Consider the following 14,527-nt stretch of genomic DNA (forward strand, 5'->3'; position numbering starts at 1 on the left):
GACTTTCAAGCAACATGCAGCCCGTCGCAGAACACTTTTTTGTTTTTGTTTTTTTCTGGTGAAAATTATCCACCAAATATTTCAAAAGAAACATGAATTGGTTCTTTTCTGAAAGGAACCAGGCATGCAGCTCTAACTATAGTTCATATCCCATTTCCAATCTTGCTCTTTGTACGTGAAAATGTGCCTTCTAGTAACTTTGTTTGGCTCCATAATGACTACCTGGGTATTTTAAGTATTCTAAAATTGCATTTTATTAGATTTAGAACCAATTTTTTAAACTTTTTATAGTAAAATAAATTTCGAGTTACAGGAAGTTGCAAAAATTGATCTTCTTCACTCAGTTTTCTCCGATTTACATTTTACATAATTATAGCACCATAACAGAAAAAGGAAATTGATATTGTACAATATATGTGTACAATTCTATGTTCCTTTATCACACCATTCTTCTCCTCCCTCCCACCATCCTCAACCCCTGGCAACCACCAATCTGTTTTCCACCTCTATAATTGTGTCATTTTGAGAATGTTATATAAACGGAGTCATACAGCATGTGACTTCAAAAATTTCAAAAAATTGGCTTTTCTCATTCAGCTTAATTCCCTGGAAATTTATTAAATTCACATATATCAATAGTCCATTCCTCTTTATTGCTAAGTAGTCTTCCATGATACTTATGTACCATTTTGTTTCTGTTTCTTTGCAATGTTTTTTTAACCCTTCACTTGTTGGAGGACACTTGGGTTGTTTCTAATTTTTGGCTATTATATACAGCTAAAAAGCTTCTATGAACAGTCATGTACAGGTTTTTGTGCTGATGTAAGTTTTCATTTCTCTAAGATAAATGCCCAAGAATGCAACTGCTGGGTCAAATGGTAATTATATGTTTAATTTTAAAAGAAACTGCCAAATTATTTCCATAAAAGTTGTGCCATTTTATATTCCTACCAGCAATGTATGAGAGATCCAGTTTCTTGGCATTCTTGCCAGGACTTCGTATTATAAGTAATTCTTTTTTTTAGCTGTTCTCATTGGTGCATGTAGCAATAGGTCATCAAGTTCTTAATTTAATTTCCCCAATGGCTAGTGATGTTGAAAATCTTTTCACGTGCTTTGTGCCATCCATATATCAGTGAAATGTCTCTTGTCCATTTTGTAATTGTTGTTTTTTCTTTAATATTAAGTTTTTTTTAATTAATTAATTTATTTATTTATTTTTGGCTGTGTTGGGTCTTTGTTTCTGTGTGACGGCTTTCTCTAGTTGTGGCAAACGGGGGCCACTCTTCATCGCGGTGCGCGGGCCTCTCACTGTCGTGGCCTCTCTTGTTGCGGAGCACAGGCTCCAGACGCACAGGCTCAGTAGTTGTGGCTCACGGACCTAGTTGCTCTGCGGCATGTGGGATCTTCCCAGACCAGGGCTCGAACCCGTGTCCTCTGCATTAGCAGGCAGATTCTCAACCACTGCGCCACCAGGGAAGCCCCTAATATTAAGTTTTGAAAGTACTTTATATATTCTAGATATGAATTTTTGTCAGATATGTGGTTTTGCAAAATTTTCTCCCATTCTCTAGTAGATATGAGTTCTTTGTCAGATATGTGGTTTGCAAATATTTTCTCCTCATCTGTAGCTTGTATTTTCATCATCCTGGTCTTTTGTAGCACAAAAGTTTTTTTTTAATTTTGATGAAGTCCAAGCTACTGCTTTTTTCTTTTATGGATTATTCTTTTAGTCCTATTCCTAAGAATTCTTCACCAAGCCCTAGGCCACAAAGATTTTCTCCTATGTTATCTAACATTTTTATAGTTTTATTTTTTACATTTAAATCTCTGATCCATTATGAATTCACTTTGTATAAGGTGTGAGACTTACATCAAGGTTAATTTATGTTTTCCTATAGATATCCAATTGTTCCAGCACCATTTCTTGAAAAGACTCCCTCCATTGAATTGCTTTTGCATGTTTGTCAAAAATCAACTAAGTTGGCCATGGTTGTGCAGGACTATTTCTGGGCTCTCCATTCTGTTCCAATGATCTATACGTCTTATCACCCTGCCAATACCACAGTCTTGGTTACTGTAGTTATATAATAAGTCTCGAAGTTGGGTAGATGGATTTCTTCCACTTTATTCTTTTTGTCAAGAACTGTTTTAGCTATACTAGCATATTTCCTTTCCATGTGAATTTTAGAATTATCTTGTCTACATCAACAAACAATCTTGCTGGAATTTTATAGGAATTATGTTAAACCTGAATATCAATTTTGGGGGAATTTACATTTTTACTATGTCGAGTCTTCCAGTACATGAACACAGAATGTCTCTCCATTTATTTATAATTTCTTTTATTTCTTTCATCAGTGTTTTGTAGTTTTCAGCATACAAGTCCTGTACATGTTTTCTTAGAGTTACATGTAAGTATTTGATTTTTTGAGTGATTGCAAATAACTTATTAATATCTCAAATTTCAATTTCATTGCATTCATTTTTACTATATAGACATGCAATTGACTTTTATATGATGATCTTGTATCCAGAGACTTTGATGAATTCACTTATTAGTTGTAAGAGTGTTTTGTAGATTCTTTAGGATTTTCTACACAGCTAATCATGTGTATCTTTTATTTCCTTTTCTCGATTTATTGTGCTGGCTAGAACTTCTACTACCAAATTGAATATAGGTGGTTAGAGCAGACATCTTGTTTCTGGTCTCAGAGGGAAAGCATTCTATTTTTCACCATTAAAGTATGATGTTAGCTGTAGGTTTTAGGTGCTTGTAGATTCTTTTTTGGGGAGATTTTTTTGAATTCAATTTCCTTAATAGTTATAGGACAGCCTAAATGTCCATTGACAGATGAATGGATAAACATGTGGTATATATATACAATGGAATATTACTCAGCCATAAAAAAGAATGAAATAATGCCATTTTCAGCAACACGGATGGGCCTAGAGATTATCGTATTAAGTGAAGTCAGACAGAGAAAGACAAATATCATATGATATCACTTATATGTGGAATCTAAAAAAATGATACAAATGAACTTATTTACAAAACAGAAATAAGACTTACAGACATAGAAAACAAACTTATTACCAAAGGGGATAGTGGGGCGGGGGAAGAGATAAATTAGGAGTTTGGGATTAACATATATACACTATTATATATAAAATAGATAACCAACAAGGATCTACTGTATAGCACAGGGTACTATATTCAATATCTTGTAATAACCTATAATGGAAAAGAATCTGAAAAAGAATATATATATACATATATGTGTATATACATGTAACTGAATCACTTTGCTGTACACCTGAAACTAACACAACATTGTAAACTAACTATACTTAAATTAAAAAACGGTTAACAATAAATAAATGAATGTATATATTTTTTATGTTATTCCTTAGGTCCTGTGGTCCCTAGCAGATGTGAGTTCTTTCCACCCTTCACAGTCTTCTTATATTTGTTTTATATATAATGTCCAGGGATTTTAGTTGTACTTAGTGGGAAGGATAGGGAAAATTATGTCTACTCCAACATTTTTTGGAAGCCACAGTCTAAAACCAATTTTATTCTCAAGTTTCTCATGCAATTTTCAAAAAGCTCATTTTATATGATTAGAGTTTGTAACCTTTATAGTTTTGACATGTGACTCTACAAAGTAGAATTGCCATGCCAATCTACAAAGTGGAAGAAGAATTCTTAAAACCTGTGTATTCTCTTTTAGTGTAGAAAGTCATTCAATAGCATTTCATAATTTCAGATCTAAATTTGATTATGGTACCCTTTCTTTGTATAAAAAGTAGAATTGCTTCTATACAACAAGGTCCACATCAATACAAAGCCACCTTAGATATTCTCTAATGTAAATAAAAAACACGAATAAAGTTAACTTTTACGTGGTAAGATTTTGCAAAAAAAAAAAAAATTGCAGGGCAAAACAGAAGAACTATTCAGTTAGTCCAAGAAGATTAATTCTTCTTTATAATTTTTTTTGGGGGGGGCATTTTCTCTTCAAATTCAGGATATGTAGTACCTTTGATGTATTTAGCATTCATTGCTAAATGTGAAACCTGAAACACATGGATTGCTTTGTAGGCTCCCAAGTGAAAATTACCTGGTAGAAAAGGAAAATATTTATGGATATTAATTTTCCTAGCTTTGCTAAATTCTCCCATAGAAGAAACACTATTTAAAAGAATATAGTTCCATTTCAATTTCCCAGTATATGGTCTCATTGAGAATAAGCTACTAGACTTCAGAAAAAGTAAAGAATTTCAACTTCTTACTAAAGTTCCATTAAATTGTCATGTACTTTCTCTATTTCCTGTCCTTGAATACTGATGCTTATCAAATACTGATGCTTCTTTTTCACAATAATCTTAGCCACAGATGCTTGGGAAAATGATGGTGTGGGCAGAAGAAGAACGATACCAGTTTTCTTAGGATGCTTTTGGCTTCCTTTGGGTCATAAAGGCTTGGGAAGAGAGAAGAAAACAGAAAACAGAAACCAATGTCCATTTATTTTCAACTTCTTTTTTCACCCTTCTTGGGAGAAATGAGTGATTATATACTGTATAATGATAAAGGTAAAATAATATGTGAACATTGGGACTATATGGGAATTTATTACATACTACGGCTGACATAGTTCCTCTCTGGATATTTCTCAAAACTGGAAGGCACCAGGAAAATAATTCAGTATACAAACATAATCTTAATGGGTTTATTACATTTTCAAAGAATCATAGAAGATGGAAGGGATCTTAGAAGCCAACTAGTCTAACCTTCCATTTAAGGTAAAAGTTCCTTCTTCAGCATTATAGGTGGATGGCTATTCAGTCTTTGCATGAAAATTTCAGGAATATGGAACATACTACTTTGCAAGGTTCCTCAGTCCAGTTTTTGGATAGTTTTTTTTTTCCAAAAATGTTCTTCCTAAAACTGAAACAGTATCTATTGTGTTATTAATTCTAGGCCTTGGTTCCAGTTTTTCACTATGGAACGACCTTACTCCAAATAGCCTCTTCTACATTCCAGCTATCAATTATGTAAAGAGTATTTATTCCTATTTTTGGCTGTGCCATGTGGCTTGCAGAATCTCAGTTCCCTGACCAGGGATTGAACCCAGGCCACGGCAGTGAAAGCGCCAAATTCTAATCACTAGGCCACCAGGGAATTCAAGTATTTATTTGTTTCAAAATAAATGCCCCTAATTTAGTATAATACAGTTTTTCAACCATTTTATATGACCCATGGTCAAGTTATTTTATCACTCTGGGACTCATATTCCTTAACTGAGGAAACTGGAAATTGAGATAATTGGTTTCCAGATCTCTAGTCTCCTGGATAAACTTTATCCCTCCAGAGTTGCTCATAAATTTATAGAATAAGTATCTTCTATAACTATTTATAGAATAAGTATCTTCTATAACCATAACTCCTATGTATTGACAGCTCAAATATATTAGCTATTTAAAATGAGGACCCTCAGGCCCTATTAGCTTCTAAGTACATTTCTATTAAAATAATAAAAAAAACCCAATATTCCAAACTGCCATTAGTTTAAATGTATATTATTATATATTTGTATTCTGTGTGCTATAGAGGGCACACCTTTCTGTTAAACGTTCATTCGTTCAAAGGAAACCCTCTTACAGTGTTGGTGGGAATGTAAATTGATGCAGTCACTATGAAAAACAGTATAGAGGTTTCTCCACAAACTAAAAATAGAACTACCATATGATCCAGCAATTCCACTCCTGTACATAACAAAAAATAAAAAAATAAAAACACTAATTCAAAAAATACATGCACTCCAATATTCTTAGCAGCATTATTTACAATTGCCAAGATAAGGAAGCAAGCCAAGTGTCCATCAACAGATGGATGGATAAAGAAGATGTGGTACACACACACACACACTGCAATACTACTCAGCCATAAAAAGAACAAAAATTTTGCCATTTGTAGCAACATGGATGGACTTGGAGGGCATTATGCTAAGTGAAATAAGTCAGACTGAGAAAGACAAATATATATGATATCACTTATATATGGAATATAACAACTACAACAAATTAGTGAATATAACAAAAAAGAAGCAGACTCACAGATACAAAGAACAAACTAATGATTACCAGTGGTGGGGAGGGGAAGGGCAATATAGAGATGGGGCAGTGGGAGGTACAAACAGTTGGGTGAAAGGCTACAAGGATGTACTGTATAACACAGGGAATATAGTCAATGTTTTGTAATAACTGTAAATGGAGTGTAACCTTTAAAATAGTACAAAAAATTCATTCTTTCATTCCACAAATATTACTGAACATCAAGTACATACCAAGCACTGTTCTAGTGCTGGGGATAGAGTAGTGAACAAGCAGGCCTGATATATACCCTTGTGGAGCTAGAATTTACAATCCAGAAGATGTATACACAATAAACAAATAGACAAGAAAAGTACAAATCACAAAATTTGACCAATTATTATGGAGGGAAAGCACCAACTAGAATATTTAGCCACAATGACATAGTGTAGTGAAGTGAAATCCTTTCCAAATTTGCCTGTCATCAGAATTACTGGGGGAAAGGAAATATATAGATTCCAAGGTCCTTCCCTGAAAATCCTGATTAGTAGGTCTGGGATGGGGTGATCTGTATATTTTTTAACATATTTATTGGAGTATAATTGCTTTATAATGGTGGGTTAGTTTCTGCTGTATAACAAAGTGAATCAGCTATACATATACATATATCCCCAATTCTCCTCCCTCTTGTGTCTCCCTCCCACCCTCCCTATCTCACCCCTCTTGGTGGACACAAAGCACTGAGCTGATCTCCCTGTGCCATGTGGCTGCTTCCCACTAGCTATCTATTTTACATTTGGTAGCGTATATATGTCCAAGCCACTCTCTCACTTCGTCCCAACTTACATTTCCCCCTCCCCGTGCCCTCAAGTCCATTCTCTACATCTGTGTCTTTATTCCTGTCTGAACCTAGGTTCTTCAGACCTTTTTAATTTTTTTTTTAGATTCCATATATATGTGTTAGCATATGGTATTTGTTTTTCTCTTTCTGACTTATGTCACTCTGTATGACAGACTCTAGGTCCATCCACCTCACTGCAAATAACTCAATTTCCTTTCTTTATATGGCTGAGTAATATTCCATTGTATATATGTGCCACATCTTCTTTATCCATTCATCTATCAATGGACACTTAGGTTGCTTCCATGTCCTGGCTATTGTAAATAGTGCTGCAATGAACATTGTGGTAAATGACTCTTTTTGAATTATGGTTTTTCAGGATATATGACCAGCAGTGGGATTGCTGGGCCATATTGTAGTTCTATTTTTAGTTTTTTAAGGAACCTCCATACTGTTCTCCATAGTGGCTGTATCAATTTATATCCCCACCAACAATGCAAGAGGGTTCGCTTTTCTCCACACCCTCTCCAGCATTTATTGTTTGTAGATATTTTAACTATGGCCATTCTGACTGCTGTGAGGTGATATATCATTGTAGCTTTGATTTGCATTTCTCTAATGATTAGTGATGTTGAGCATCCTTTCATGTGTTTGTTGGCAATCTCTATATCTTCCTTGGAGAAATGTCTATTTATGTCTTCTGCCCATTTTTGGATTGGGTTGTTTGTGTTTTTGATATTGAGCTGCATGAGCTGCTTGTATATTTTGTAGATTAATCCTTTGTCAGTTGCTTCATTTGCAAATATTTTTTCCCATTCTGAGGGTTGTCTTTTTGTCTTCTTTATAGATTTGTTTGCTGTGCAAAAGCTTTTAAGTTTCATTAGGTCCCATTTGGTTATTTTTGTTTTTATTTCCATTTCTCTAGGAGGTGGAACAAAAAGGATTTTGCTGTGATTTATGTCATAGAGTGTTCTGCCTATGTTTTCCTCTAAGAGTTTGATAGTGTCTGGCCTTACATTTAGGTCTTTAATCCATTTTGAGTTTATTTTTGTGTATGGTGTTAGGGAGTGTTCTAATTTCATTTTTTTACATGTAGCTGTCGAGTTTTCCCAGCACCAGTTATTGAAGAGTCTGTCTTTTCCCCATTGAATATTCTTGCCTCCTTTATCAAACATAAGGTGACCACATGTATGCAGGTTTATATCTGGGCTTTCTATCCTGTTCCATTGATCTATATTTTTGTTTTTGTGCCAGTACCATACTGTCTTGATTACTGCAGCTTTGTAATGTAGTCTGAAGTCCAGGAGCCTGATTCCTCCAGCTCCATTTTTCTTTCTCAAGATTTCTTTGGCTATTTGGGGTCTGTTGTGTTTCCATACAAATTGTGAAATTTTTTGTTCTAGTTCTGTGACAAATGCCATTGGTAGTTTGAAAGGGATTGCACTGAATCTGTAGATTGCTTTGGGTAGTAGAGTCATTTTCACAATATTGATTCTTCGAATCCAAGAACATGGTATATCTCTCCATCTGTTTGAATAATCTTTAATTTCTTTCATCAGTGTCATATTTTTTGCATACAGGTCTTTTGTCTCCTTCTTTTGGTTTATTCCTAGGTATTTTATTCTTTCGGTTGTAATGATAAATGGGAGTGTTTCTTTAACTTCTCTTTCAGATTTTTCATCATTAGTGTATAGGAATGCAAGAGATTTCTGTGCATTAATTTTGTATTCTGCTACTTTAACAAATTCATTGATTAGCTGTAGTACTTTTCTGGTAGCATCTTTAGGATTCGCTATGTATAGTATCATGTAATCTGAAAACATTGACACTTTACTTCTTCTTTTCCGATTTGGATTACTTTTATTTCTTTTTCTTCTCCGATTGCAGTGGCTAAAACTCCCAAATCTATGTTGAATAATAGTAGTGAGAGTGTCTTCCTGCTCTTAGTGGAAATGGTTTCAGATTTTCACCATTTAGAACGATGCTGGCTGTGGGTTTGTCATATATGGCCTTTATTATGTTGAGGTAAGTTCCCTCTATGCCTACATTCTGCAGGGCTTTTATCATAAATGGGTGTTGAATTTTGTCAGAAGCTTCCTCTGCATCTATTGAGATGATCATATGGTTTTTATTCATCAGTTTATTAATGTGGTGTATCGCATTGATTGATTTATGTATATTGAAGAGTCCTTGCATCCCTGGGATAAACCCCACTTGATCATGGAGTACGCTCCCTTTAATGTGCTGTTGGATTCTGTTTGATAGTAATTAGTTGAGGATTTGTGCATCTGTGTTCATCAGTGATATTGGCCTGTAGTTTTCTTTTTTTGTGACATCTTTGCCTGGTTTTGGTATCAGGGTGATGGTGGCCTCGTAGAATGTGTTTGGGAGTGTTCCTCCCTCTGCTATATTTTGGAAGAGTTTGAGAAGGATACGTGTTAGCTCTTCTCTAAATGTTTGATAGAATTCATCTGTGAAGCCATCTGGTTCTGGGCTTTTGTTTGTTGGAAGATTTTTAATCACATTTTTAATTTCAGTGCTTGTGATTGGCCTGTTTATATTTTCTATTTCTTCCTGGTTCAGTCTTGGAATGTTGTGCTTTACTAAGAATTTGTCCATTTCTTCCAGGTTGTCCATTTTATTGGCATATAGTTGCTTGTAGCAATCTCTCATGATCCTTTGTATTTCTTTTTTGTTTTTTTTTGAACTTTTGACTTTTATTTTATTTATTTTTTTATATAGCAGGTTCTTATTAGTCATCAATTTTATACACATCAAGGTGTACATGTCAAACCCAGTCGCCCAATTGATCACACACCCCCCGCCCCCCCCCCCGTGCTGCTTTACCCCATTGGTATCCATACGTTTCTTCTCTACATCTGTGTCTCAATTTCTGCCCTGCAAAGTGGTTCGTCCATACCATTTTTCTAGGTTCCACATATATGCGTTAATATACGATATGTTTTTTCTCTTGCTGACTTACTTCACTCTGTATGACAGTCTCTAGATCCATCCATGTCTCAACAAATGACCTAATTTCATTCCTTTTTATGGCTGAGTAATAGTCCATTGTATATATGTACCACATATTCTTTATCCATTCGTCTGTTGATGGGCATTTAGGTTGTTTCCATGACCTGGCTATTGTAAATAGTGCTGCAATGAACATTGGGGTGCATGTGTGTTTTTGAATTATGGTTTTTTCTGGGTATATGCCCAGTATTGGGATTGCTGGATCATATGGTAATTCTATTTTTAGCTTTTTAAGGAACCTCCATACCGTTCTCCATAGTGGCTGTATCAATTTACATTCCCACCAACAGGGCAAGAGGGTCCCCTTTTCTCCACACCCTCCACAAAATTTGTTGTTCATAAATTTTCTGATGATGCCCATTCTAACTGGTGTGAGGTGATACCTCACTGCAGTTTTGATTTGCATTTTTCTAGTAATTAGTGATGTTGAGCATCTATTCATGTGCTTCTTGGCCATCTGTATGTCTTCTTTGGAGAAATATCTATTTAGGTCTTCTGCACATTTTTGGATTGGGATGTTTACTTTTTAATATTGAGCTGCATAAGCTGTTTATATATTTTGGAGATTAATCCTTTGTCCATTTATTCGTTTGCAAATATGTTCTCCCATTCTGAGGGTTGTCTTTTAATCTTGTTTATGGTTTCCTTTGCTGTGCAAAAGTTTTGAAGTTTCATTAGGTCCCATTTGTTTATTTTTGTTTTTATTTCCATTACTCTAGGAGGTGGATCAAAAAAGGTCTTGCTGTGATTTATATCAAAGAGTGTTCTTCCAATGTTTTACTCTAAGAGTTTTATAGTGTTCATTCTTACAGTTAGGTCTCTAATCCATTTTGAGTTTATTTTTGTGTAAGGTGTTAGGGAGTGTTCTAATTTCATTCTTTTACATGTAGCTGTCCAGTTTTCCAAGCACCATTTATTGAAGAGACTGTCTTTTCTCCATTGTATATCCTTGCCTCCTTTGTCATAGATTAGTTGACCATAGCTGCGTGGGTTTATCTCAGGGCTTTCTTTTTTGTTCCATTGATATATATTTCTGTTTTTGTGCCAGTACCATATTTCTTGTTTACATATTGTACCTTTGTAGTATAGTCTGAAGTCAGGGAATCTGATTCATCCAGCTCTGCTTTTTTCCCTCAAGACTGCTTTGGCTATTCGGGGTCTTTTGTGTCTCCACACAAATTTTCAGATTTTTTGTTCTAGTTCTGTAAAAAATGCCTTTGGTTATTTGACAGGGATTGCATTGTCGATTGCTTTGGGTAGTATAGTCATTTTCACAATATTGATTCTTCCAATCCAAGAACATGGTATATCTCTCCATCTGTTGGTATCATCTTTAATTTCTTTCATCAGTGTCTTATAGTTTTCTGCATACAGGTCTTTTGTTTCCCTAGGTAGGTTTATACCTAGGTATTTTATTCTTTTTGTTGCAATGGTAAATGGGAGTTTTTCCTTAATTTCTCTTTCAGATTGTTCATCATTAGTGTATAGGAATGCAAGAGATTTCTGTGCATTAATTTTGTATCCTGCAACATTACCAAATTCCTTGATTAGCTCTAGTAGATTTCTGGTGGCATCTTTAGGATGCTCTATGTATAGTATCATGTCATCTGCAAACAGTGACAGCTTTACTTCTTCTTTTCCAATTTGTATTCCTTGTATTTCTTGTCCTTCTCTGATTGCCATGGCTAGCACTTATAAAACTATGTTGAATAATAGTGGTGAGAGTGGACATCCTTGTCTTGTTCCTGATCTTAGAGGAAATGCTTTCAGTTTTCATCATTGAGAATGATGTTTGCTGTGGGTTTGTCATATATGGCCTTTATTATGATGAAGTAGGTTCCCTCTATGCCCACTTTCTGGAGAGTTTTTATCAGAAATGGGTGTTGAATTTTGTCAAAAGCTTTTTCTGCATCTATTGAGAAGATCATATTGTTTTTATTCTTCAATTTGTTAATACAGTGTATCACATTGATTGACTTGCGTATATTGAAGAATCATTGCATCGCTGGGATAAATCTCACTTGATCATGGTGTATGATCCTTTTAATGTGTTGTTGGATTCTGTTTGCTAGTATTTTGCTAAGGATTTTTGCATCTATATTCATCAGTGATATTGGTCTGTAATTTTTTAAAAATTATCTTTGTCTTGTTTTGGTATCAGGGCGATGGTGGCCTCATAAAATGAGTTTGGGAGTGTTCCTTCCTCTGCAATTTTTGGAAGAGTTTGAGAAGGATGGGTGTTAGCTCATCTCTAAATGTTTGACAGAATTCACCTGTGAAGCCATCTGATCCTGGACTTTTGTTTGTTGGAAGATTTTTAATCACAGCTTCAATTTCGTTACTTGTGGTTTCTCTGTTCATATTTTCTATTTCTTCCTGGTTCAATCTTGGAAGTTTATACCTTTCTAAGAATTTGTCCATTTCTTCCAGGTGGCCCATCTTATTGGCATAGAGTTTCTTGTAGTAGTCTCTTAGGATGCTTTGTATTTCTGCGGTATCTGTTGTAACTTCTCCTTTTTCATTTCTAATTTTATTGATTTGAGTCCTCTCCCTCTTTTTATTGATTAGTCTGGCTAATGGTTTATCAATTTGGTTTGTCTTCCCAAAGAACCAGCTTTTAGTTTTATTGATCTCTGCTTTTGTTTTCTTTGTTTCCGTTTCATTTATTTCTGCTTTAATCTTTACGATTTGTTTCCTTATGCTAACTTTGGGAATTCTTTGTTCTTCTTTCTGTAGTTCCTTTAGGTGTAAGGTTAAAATGTTTACTTGAGATTTTTCTTGTTTCTTGAGGTAGGCTTGTATAGCTATAAACTTCCCTCTTAGAACTGCTTTTGCTGCATCCCATAGGTTTTGGATCGTCTTTTTTTCATTGCCTTTTTTCTCTAGGTATTTTTTGATTTCCTCTCTGATTTCTTCAGTGATGTCTTGGTTATTTAGTAACGTACTGTTTAGCCTCCACATGTTTGTTTTCTTTTACGTTTTTTCCCTGTAATTCATTTCTAATCTCATAGCATTGTGGTCAGAAAAGACGCTTGATATGATTTCAATTTTCTTAAATTTACTGAAGCTTGATTTGTGACCCAAGATTTGATCTATCCTGGAGAATGTTCCATGCGCACTTGAGAAGGAAGTGTAATCTGCTGTTTTTGGATGAAATGTCCTATAAATGTCAATTAAATCTATCTGGTCTATTGTGTCATTTAAAGCTTCTGTTTCCTTATTTATTTTCGTTTTGGATGATCTGTCCATTGGTGTAAGTGAGGTGTTAAAGTCCCCCACTATTATTGTGTTACTGTCGATTTCCTCTTTTATAGCTGTTAGCAGTTGCCTCATGTATTGAGGTGCTCCTATGTTGGGTGCATATATATTTATAATTGTTACATCTTCTTCTTGGATTGATTCCTTGGTCATTATGTAGTGTCCTTCCTTGTCTCTTGTAACATTCTTTATTTTAAAGTCTTTTGCATCTGATATGAGTATTGCTACTCCAGCTTTCTTTTGATTTCCATTTGCATTGAATAGCTTTTTCCATCCCCTCACTTTCTGTCTGTATGTGTCCTTAGGTCTGAAGTGGCTCTCTTGTAGACAGCATATAGATGGTTCTTGTTTTTCTATCCATTCAGCAAGTCTGTGTCTTTTGGAGCATTTTATCCATTCACGTTTACGGTAATTATCGATATGCATGTTCCTATGGTCATTTTCTTATTTGTTTTGGGTTTGTTTTTGTAGGTCTTTTTCTTCTCTTGTGTTCCCCACTCAGAGAAGTTCCTTCAGCATTTGTTGTAGATCTGGTTTGGTTGTGCTGAATTCTCTTAGCTTTTTCTTGTCTGTAAAGCTTTTGATTTCTCCATCGAATCTGAATGAGATCCTTGCTGGGTAGAGTAATCTTGGTTGTAGTTTCTTCCCTTTCATCACTTTAAGTATATCATGCCACTCCCTTCTGGCTTGTAGAATTTCTGCTGAGAAAGCAGCTGTTAACCTTATGGGAGTTCCCTTGTATATTGTTTGTCATTTTTCCCTTGCTGCTTTCAGTAATTTTTCTTTGTCTTTAATTTTTGCCAATTTGATTACTATTTGTCTCAGTATGTTTCTCCTTGGGTTTATCCTGTGTGGGACTCTCTGTGCTTCCTGTAGTTGGATGGGTATTTTCTTTCCCATGTTAGGCAAGTTTTTGACTGTAATCTCTTCAAGTATTTTTTCGAGTCCTTTCTCTCTCTCTTCTCCTTCTGGGACCCCTATGATGCGAAAGTTGCTGCATTTAATGTTGTCCCAGAGGTCTTTTTGTGTTTCTGGAGAGTCAGTTGTTTCTTATCCTTTTTCATTTCTAATTCTACTGATTTGGGTCTTCTCCCTTTTTTTCTTGATGAGTCTGGGTAATGGTTTATCAATCTTGTTTATCTTATCAAGGAACCAGCTTTCAGTTTTATTGATCTTTGCTCTCATTTCCTTCATTTCTTTTTCATTTGTTTCTGACCTGATCTTTATGATTTCTTTCCTTCTGCTAACTTTCGGATTTTTTTGTTCTTTTTTCTCTAATTGCTTTAGGTGTAAGTGTAG

General features: G+C 34.9%; 1 protein-coding gene across 1 annotated transcript in view; it reads right to left on the reverse strand.

Annotated features, from left to right (window-relative positions):
* Positions 1-14,527, reverse strand: part of HDX (highly divergent homeobox) — a 133,919-nt gene that overhangs the window by 26,458 nt on the left and 92,934 nt on the right. The gene's annotated exons all lie outside the window — the stretch shown is intronic.

This window comes from Balaenoptera musculus, chromosome X (genome assembly GCF_009873245.2).
Source record: "Balaenoptera musculus isolate JJ_BM4_2016_0621 chromosome X, mBalMus1.pri.v3, whole genome shotgun sequence".
NCBI lineage: Eukaryota > Metazoa > Chordata > Mammalia > Artiodactyla > Balaenopteridae > Balaenoptera > Balaenoptera musculus.